The 8,966-nt window shown below is 39.0% G+C and overlaps 1 non-coding gene across 1 annotated transcript; it reads left to right on the top strand.

Annotated features, from left to right (window-relative positions):
- The first annotated feature begins 5,921 nt into the window (after positions 1 to 5,921).
- On the top strand, positions 5,922 to 6,003 carry TRNAS-UGA (transfer RNA serine (anticodon UGA)). The gene has a single exon. It is a non-coding gene; the product is annotated as a tRNA-Ser (tRNA).
- The last annotated feature ends 2,963 nt before the right edge of the window (positions 6,004 to 8,966 follow it).

Below are 8,966 nucleotides of genomic sequence, written 5' to 3'. Positions count from 1 at the left end.
TAGGCAGATCTCACCAGCCAGAGATGCCTGGAGTCCTATCTCCCCAGACTCACGGTGCCCAGATACAAGGAAGCTGTTACTCGGCCGCCATCTTGCTCCGCCTCCCTGTTGTTGAATATTTTAATTGCAATCTTCTGTCATTGCTTATTTCTGTTAACTCTTCCTCTTCTGTAATATTTAAATTTGCTGACATACATTACTTAAAACAAAAGGATTTTTCATCCAGTCCAGAGACATTATGCCAAGTGTAGGTGCAAGAAAATATTTTTCAAAATTTATGTACAATGAATCTAAAGTTTATAAAATTTATTCAATAAGATTTTTATCTAGTTTATGCCTTTTCACTAGTTCAAACATTTCTACTGCAGTTTCTATTTTAACTCTTTCCTTCCAGAGCAGTAATTTTTCTCTGAAAAAATTACTTCCATCTATAGATGTGAGAATATTTTCATAATTTCCCTGCATACTCTTAATAATTCAAACACTGAAATAAATCTGCAAGAAATGCAACTTTATTACATCGAACTTTGTCACAAAGTAAATCACCTAACTTAGAATGTTGCATTTTTTTTAAAGGTTGATTCTTCTTCTTTAATTCATAAAATCTGGATAGAACTCTTCCTTAAAGCAACCATCTCACTTCTGTATGTAATAAGAGCTGCATATGAAAAGCATCCATTGAGGAACATAACTCTGCAAATAATCTTGACTGCAATGGCCTGCTTTTTATATAATTAGTAATTTTAATAGTGTCATGTAGGGCCTTTTGTAATTCAGGTGCTAATGATTTTGACACTAGTACTTCTCTCTGTAGAAAAGTGAGTAAAAATAATTTGGGGATTCTTTTTTTGTGCAAATGTAACAAATCCTCTTACACATCCAAACATACGGCTCCATTCATACAAATACTTACACAGGAATCCCCAAGACAAGTTATTAGAATTAAGGTAATTATCAATCAAATTGAAAATATCTTGGCCTTTGTTGTTGTTTGGAGTGGCCAACAAAATAAAAACTGTTCTATGATTTCTTCTTTATAGACAAATCTACTGAATGCTAAAAATTGGGGTTTACCACTAAGATCAGTAGATTCATCAAAATGAATTGCAAACATGTTTACTTCTTTGAGGTGAAATATTACTTGAAATTCTACATTTTCAGATAATCCTTAACACACTAGGAAATTACCTACAAACAGAATTTTTAAAATTTCCTTTTCATATTCTTATCCAAACATTATTTTTACAAATATACAGCAGGCCAGTAAAATAACAGAGTCTACAATTGTATGAGATTTCATTTTCCTAGCTATGACTTCTGCAACTGTTTAACTCACTTCTTGTGCTTTATCTTGTGCTTTATTGTTACATATTTGGTCCATATTTTTGCTTGGTTAGTATTACTGAGTGCAAGTTATTTGAAATATTTCACCAGCTTTTCAGACAAGTACAAATGTCTCGATTGAAAGGGTCTCTTTAAATTGCTAGGAACCATAGCTTCATTTGCTAATGTTTTGCCACAAATTACGCATGTGGGATGTGGCAGATTTCCTTTACTACATATGAAACTGAATAAATAATCTTCGTTATACTGATGACTAATTGTTTTTAATTTAGTTGCCAATGTACTGGATGAAGCAGTCTTCAATGCCTAGAATCGTCTTCTAATTTTTGTTTCTATACTAAAAACGAATCCATTTGAATGCTATGTAATAAAAATTAAAAATGCCAAATCAAAAATAATAACAATAAGTAAATAAACCACCATACTTTTTAAAAAGAAATACAGGTATTAATTAAACACACTTGGAAATTTTTCAAAACTAGGATTTGCAAGGTAATTACGTCCAACTATTTCACTATTTCAAATCTAGACAGAACTGTACAACACATTCAGTACTATAGGCGAAAAGCCTATATGCCTTTGTCCCTGCCAATCTGAGAGTGAGCTAGTAATTAGTCTTATTTGGCACAGTCTAGGAGAAACCGGGGTAGAACTCCAGTACAGCCTTTGGCCTGGACACATTGGAGGTAAAAATCCCATGATCAGAAGCCAGCCCAGGGTGGGGGGGGCATGCAAACATGTCAACAGTATTGTATTAGGAATTTCCAGGTGGTGGTCTTTTAAGATTAAGTTACCACCTCCAGATGGCTTGGGGCCTAACAGGGCGGGTAAACAATCAACCCTTTCCCCCACAGCAGTTTGTGACCTTATCAGAATGTGGGTAAATGGCTGACGGCATGTTTTTCCATGATTACTATTTTAGGTATAATAGAAAATTTAGAAGAATGTATATCAGTTAGATTAACAGTGTGCACGTGCAGCACCGACTATATAAGATGGAAAAAAATAAAGAAATTTGCTACTCACCATCATAGAGCTTGTAGCCACTCTTTGTTCTATACTATTTCAATTGCAGGTCTATACTCTGCGTCACAGATCGTGCATAAGGGACTTCACACAACACAGTACAATCTACACCTCCTTACAACTTTAAGCACAAGTGATTGCTGGGTCATAGGCTTTATTCATTTCAGATGGTATCAACATATAACGGTGTTCATTGCAAATTCTTGTCAAATCACACATTTATGGATGTGTTGCAAAACCTTATTTTTCAAGGCTACTCCCACCCACTTTAGAAATAATCTGGTGTTTATTATAACAATTAAACATTTATTTATTATAATAATGATACGCCCATATAATCAATTTAAAGAGGTTTTAATTTTGATACATACACTTACTGTGCTTTGAACTTTTGAAAATAATTTAATTAATGATCTTTAAAATTTTTCACAACACACCTAAGATCCTCTCATGGCACACTGCTTGAAAATCACTGACCTAGATGGAATAGCCTACTATAAACTTAGGCTATATGGTATAGCCTACTGTTCCAAGGCTGTAGAAATGTTCAACAGGCCACATGCAGATTATTTGAGGCCTGTTCTGCTTATCTGTGGTGTTAGATATCTAGAAAAGTATGCACAAACCTTTTTTTTCTCATCAGCTTTCATTACTGTTTGTAATTTAATGTGTGGTCCAAGACAACTCTTTTTCTGCCAATGTGCCCCAGAAAAGAAAAATGTTGGACACCTCTGCTTGCAGCATGTTACTGGACTGAATACTGTAGGCAATTGTAACACAATAATAGGTAATTATTATCTAAACATAGAAAGACACAGTAAAACTAAAGTATTATTGTTTAATGGGACCACAGTTGTATATGTGGTCCATCTTTGACCAAAACATTGTTTGTGGCACATCATTGTAATTAGTTATGGAAACTGAGGAAAGCCACCCATGGACCACAGTTTCCTATCTGTAAATGAAGGGACTGGATTAGCTTTAATGTTTCTTCCAGGATTAAACTTCCATGGTTTTATAAAATGCTCCAAAATGCCTCACCAAAATAATTTAAAATAAAATGATTTGCTAAGAACAAAGAAATGCCCAAGAAATGTGACTGCTCCTAGTCACATGCCCTGTCCTCAATATTCTGCCTTTGAACATGGCACCAAGTATGGTCTTCTAAGAAAGCCACAAGATATTTGCCTTCCACACCCAAATTAGCTTAATAAAAACCACCACAAAAAAAAAAGAAAGAAAAAGAAAAAAGAAAAAAAGAAATAAATAAAATACAATAAAAACCACCACATAAAAAAATACAGAAACTTGGAGTGGCAATGAGGAGTGAGGACATCAGAATCACCAGGGGACCTTCACAAAATAAAATTTGTGTGATTGTGAATCAGGAATACATGTACTTTACTTCTTTTTCTCCAACTTGCCACTCACTGCATTATAAAAAAATTGTAACAATTTTGATCTCTTGACTCATTTTAACAATATAATCAATCAGCAAAATAAAAAAGCCTTCATTAACTCAAACAAGCTGAAAATTAAATGTTAAATACAGGTATTTCACTTTCAAAATGTTGCAAAGAAACTTTAAGCACAATATTTTCCCCAAATGCACATTGCCTTTACAAAATTCTTTTACTTGGCAGTCTTGCTTTTCCCTTAAAAAGAAAAAAAAATTTTTTTTTTTTTTTTGAGACAGTATCTCACGCTGTCTCCCTAGGTAGAGTGCAGTGGCATCACAGCTCACAGCAACCTCCAACTAGGGCTTACGTGATCCTTTGGCCTCAGTTTTTCTATTTTAGTAGAGATGAGTCTCACTTTTTCTCAGGCTGATGTCGAACTCTTGAGCTCAGGCAACCCACCTTCCTCGGCCTCCCAGAGCGCTAAGATTACAGACCCACTGCACCCAGCCCCCTTCAAAAAAATTTTTTTAAAAACCCAGAGTAAAAATTTTGAATGAACAATTTTAACCATAATCGGTTCCTATTACTGTCAAGTTCTTCAAGCAAGTGAACAGAATTCTTACAAGAGGAAGGGGAAGTTAAAGAAGAAAAAGAGCTTTTAGTAAATATTATTATCCTTCAATTGCACAGAACAAAAAAAGACGTTGAGATGAAGAGACAACTAAAAATGGTTAAGATTAAATTCTGCAGTACACGTACAATCCAAGAACAAGATAAAATGACAAAAACGTATTTTTTTTTTTTTGGATGGTGTCTGCTGGGAAAAGTGCAAGTGAAATCCATGTATATGATAAAACTTATGCCTGGGAATGATGAGAATAATTTTGTTCCCACGCAGTATGCACACAAAAAATGGGACTCTTATAGCGCTGCCAAATTAACAAAAAGACAAAAATATAAAATCCCTTTAAATTTTTCAAATTAAACAAAACTTATTCTCACAATTCTCAAGTATCCTGCTCCCCTTCCACAATTATATGTGTGCAGTGGACACTGGGCAGCATAATTTAATTAAGAGAAAGGGTATGGGAAAGTCTCAAGAAAATTTGCACACCTATCAAGTGGGGTCACTTAACACCAGGGCTTCCAAAGGTCAAGGATTTGGCTTCACGACTTATGAAATACATCATTATGAGAAGGACGATGACATTTCCAAGAATACTTTTAGAAACTTAAGCTAGTAAAAGGCCTCTGCCATTTTTCTGCAACCGTCCTCCCACCAGCAGTTTATGCAGCGCCACCGCCGAGGGTAGGCGCTGCGCATGCGCCCTGGAGTCCGCGGCGCCAACTCGCGGGCACCAACCCCAGGCCTGGTCTCTGAGGTGGGTGGCGACAGCATAGACCTCGGTTCTGAGAGCTTTAACGAAATAACGCCAAGTAAACCACCTAAGGCAGTAGCTACACTTAACGAGGAAGGAAACTAATGACATTTAAAGGTAATGAATGCAGACCTAACGCAAAGAACCACGTCCACGGAGACCCATCTCCTAAGGCAGCTGAACCGCATTTGGGGCCTGACCTCTCTCCCACTTGAGCTCGACAATAAGGGGACCACTGGGAAGAGGAAAACGAGGGATGGTAGCGTGGGCAGAAGCCCGGGTGAGACAAGCGCACGGGAGCAGCCCCACTTCTCACGCTTCCCGCCTCATTCCGCGAAAGAGTTCTGAAGGTGACCCCCTCCGCAGCGGCAAACGCTGGGATAGACGCTTGGATCGCAGAAATGCGGAAATTTGGGGCAGCGCGGGCCCGCGGCACGGACCGGGACAGATCTTTGTTACATAGCTCTCTCCTAGACACAATAAAGAAGCGGGAGGGCAAAAATCAGGTCAGTGCCCCAGAGCCGGGCAAGGTTGCGATTTTCAGAGCGGAGCGAAAGAATGGTTTTCTAAGATCTCAATGTACCCCTCCTTAAGGTGATTTCTATTATCTCTTCGCGTCCACGCTGTAGTTTCCGCAACCCGAGCCCTCAGACCCGGCTGCCTCTCCGAAAGCGGAGCTCAAGGAAGGGCTACAGGCCTTGCATGTTGGCGGCCTGGCGCGAGCGCAGTAGTTGTTACACTAAAGTGTCTCCGCCTTCCCTTTTTCTCTATGGCAGCGATGGCCGAGTGGTTAAGGCGTTGGACTTGAAATCCAATGGGGTCTCCCCGCGCAGGTTCGAACCCTGCTCGCTGCGGAAATGGGTGCTTCTCTTTTTCAATTTTACTAGACGCCTGGAAAGGAAAATCCTTACTCTTTCTCTCTCTCTCATCCTTACCGGCTAAATACCGTGCCTACAAAGAAGTATAATACTCTGAAGAAAAAACAATTAATGTCAGTGCTGCAAACACGCACTAAAGGGAAATGCCTTTCCCTGTTCTAAAAGGCAGGGAAACAGTTTTAGAGTCTAAGGGCACAATATGAAGGGCAAATTGACAAAATAGATATAATATTGACGGAGGTTTTCAGGTTATAATAGCTTGAACGAGCTATCAGCTCGCTGAAATTAAAGGCAAAGCTCTGCCACGTTTCTTTCCATCCCAGAATCACCCCCAACAGTTTCCCCACCACATCTGAAAGTGATGTGAAATTGGAGATTAAAAAAAGTTTAAAGTTCTACCGATAAAGTGTGTTAGATACATCCACATAATGGAACACTGCGCATGCAGCCATTAAAACGATGTTAATGACATGGGAAGGACTTTGAGATGCATTGCCAAGCTTAAAGGGACAGATTACAAAACAGTACACTGTATTATGAACACATTTTTGTTAAACTGTTTATACATCCGTCTATAAGAAGAATGGGAGAAGAAAGATAAAATAAAGAGAGAATGAATTGAGGCTAGAAAGAAATACACCAAAATGTTACCAGTGATTATTATCTCTGGGTGGTGTGTTTTGGGGAAGATTTTAATTTTCTTATAGTTTTTGGCCTACCTATGTTTTCTGAAATCTCTATATTAACCTAGTAGTGTGTTTTAAATAAGAAAATAAAATTGTAAGGCTAGTCTTTGGGATCCTGCACGTCCCCTTTCGGTTCCCTTTCACCCTCTTTCACTATCTCTCCCAACCCATGCTTCCCAGGTGCTCTTGTGGAGGTCCCTGACACATCACAGTTGGCTATAGTTTTCTGGTTACCCGAACTGGATTCCACCCGCACAGACCCAGTCTTATTTGAAACTTGACTGAACATACTCGCCAAATTAACATCTTCAATCCACCCTCTGTGCCCAGAACACCCTTCTGCCCCTATTCAAGTCCTTTATAAGTAACTGCATTCGTTTCCCAGCTGGTTTCCTTCCCTTTATCAGGATCACAGTGAGCTGCAACAAGGCTTAAACACACGGGTGGATAGGGATTTATTGTAAGAAACTTAGGAGACAAATATCATTCCTGGGTTTGAGACTGAAATAGTATGTAACTTATTTGTTTCTGTTTAAAAGTTTTAAAATGTTTGACTATATTAAAATGTTCATCCATGAAACTGAGAGACACAAAATTAAACATTCCATCAAAAAGGCAAATATACATTTGCACAATTAATGATCCATTTTACTTTTAAACTCTGCTCTACAGGCTATAAAATGTAGCTAAATTTGACTGCTGTAGCTCTTTTTCTTAAGTCATATTTATTATTTCAAGATCTTTCAAATAAATAAAGAAGAAATAACATCTCAAATAGTCATTTGTCACCATTTTAGAAAGGAGGAGGGAGGGAGGGAGGGAATGTAGGGAGGGAAAAAGGAAACTTGGGAGTAGGAAATTCTCACGTGGAACAGGAAACAGGGCTTTTTCCATCTTTCTGCTTTAACATTTTTATTATGCTGGCCTCATCCCTGATTGTTGCCTCATAATCACACCTCCATACCTCACATCTAAATTCAGCCATGAAGGGGAGAGGCAAGAATCAAATTCTAGGGAAATAAATATTTTTTAGCTGGGTACATTGCTACCCAAATTCTAATTGGAATTCCATTGGGAAGGGAAAAATATGGATGGGACAGAGCAGGCAGCAATCAGTTGTATCTGCCACACTCCCATAAATAGGAAAGCCAAAACTTATAGACACAGGACATTGAAACAATCCCCTGCCTGCCTTCCTCCCTTCTTCTTCACCTCCTGAGTTATCAGAAGAGTTGAGTTATCAGAAGGCCTGCCAAAACTGCATTCTGACTCGTGACTTTGGACGTTTTTAACATGTTAACGTGCAGCTACCTAGAATGTCTGTCCTCTCCTGGTTTCATCCTGCTCTCATCATTAGAGGAAGAGGGCTGCTCAGCATTTGAAATCCTTTCTTATTGCTCTCCTTGCTCTAGGTGTGAGACTGCAATCCTACCTCCATCCTCATCATAGAAGCTGAAAAAGCCACATATTTGCCTTCCCAGCCTCCCTCACACCTAGGAAGGCAATATATGACTTAGGCCAGATCAGATGTACCATGTACCTACCTGCAAATTTCAATTAAGAACTTTTTTTTTTTTCTTGGTAATCTAGGGAGGAATTGAGATCAGAACCATTAATACAAAAGGCAGGTGGGGGCCAGGTGTGGTGGCTCACACCTGTCACTCTAGCACTCTGGGAGACTGAGTCACGAGGATTGCCTGAACTTAGGAGTTGGAGACCAGTCTGAGCAAAAGTGAGACCCCCATCTGTACTAAAAATAGAAAAAAAAACAAGCCAGGCATTGTGGTGGGCACCCATAGTCCCAGCTACTTGGAAGGCTGAGGCAAGAGCATTGCTTAGGCCCAAGAGTTTGAGGTTGCTGTGAGCTATGATGCCAGAGCACTCTACCCGGTGTGACACAGTGAGATTCTGTCTCAAAAAAAAAAAAAGAAAGAAAGAAAAAAAAGAAAGCAAGTATGGTTAGGAGCCATGTTGGTGGTAGGCAGAGGCCACAGTGGCAGCCACAGGAATGCTCAAAGCAGCAATGCCACCCAGGACTGTATTTGGGGTTTATAGTTGTTCAGCAGCAGGACAACAGTGTCTGCACCAGACTGGTTTTTGTGGCATCATTCTGTTGCGATCTTAGACTCTCCCTAACCTAATTTACTCCTGCCTTTTTTTTTTTTTTTTTGGCCTCTCTTCCCACTAAAAATGGTAAATTCCCTGAGAATGTGTAAAGGGACCATATCTCTCATCTTTGTAGCACTACCTAGC

Source organism: Nycticebus coucang, chromosome 3, assembly GCF_027406575.1.
Source record: "Nycticebus coucang isolate mNycCou1 chromosome 3, mNycCou1.pri, whole genome shotgun sequence".
NCBI lineage: Eukaryota > Metazoa > Chordata > Mammalia > Primates > Lorisidae > Nycticebus > Nycticebus coucang.
The sequence above is the reverse complement of the archived record's forward strand: the minus strand, read 5'-3'. Positions and strand labels throughout refer to the sequence as shown.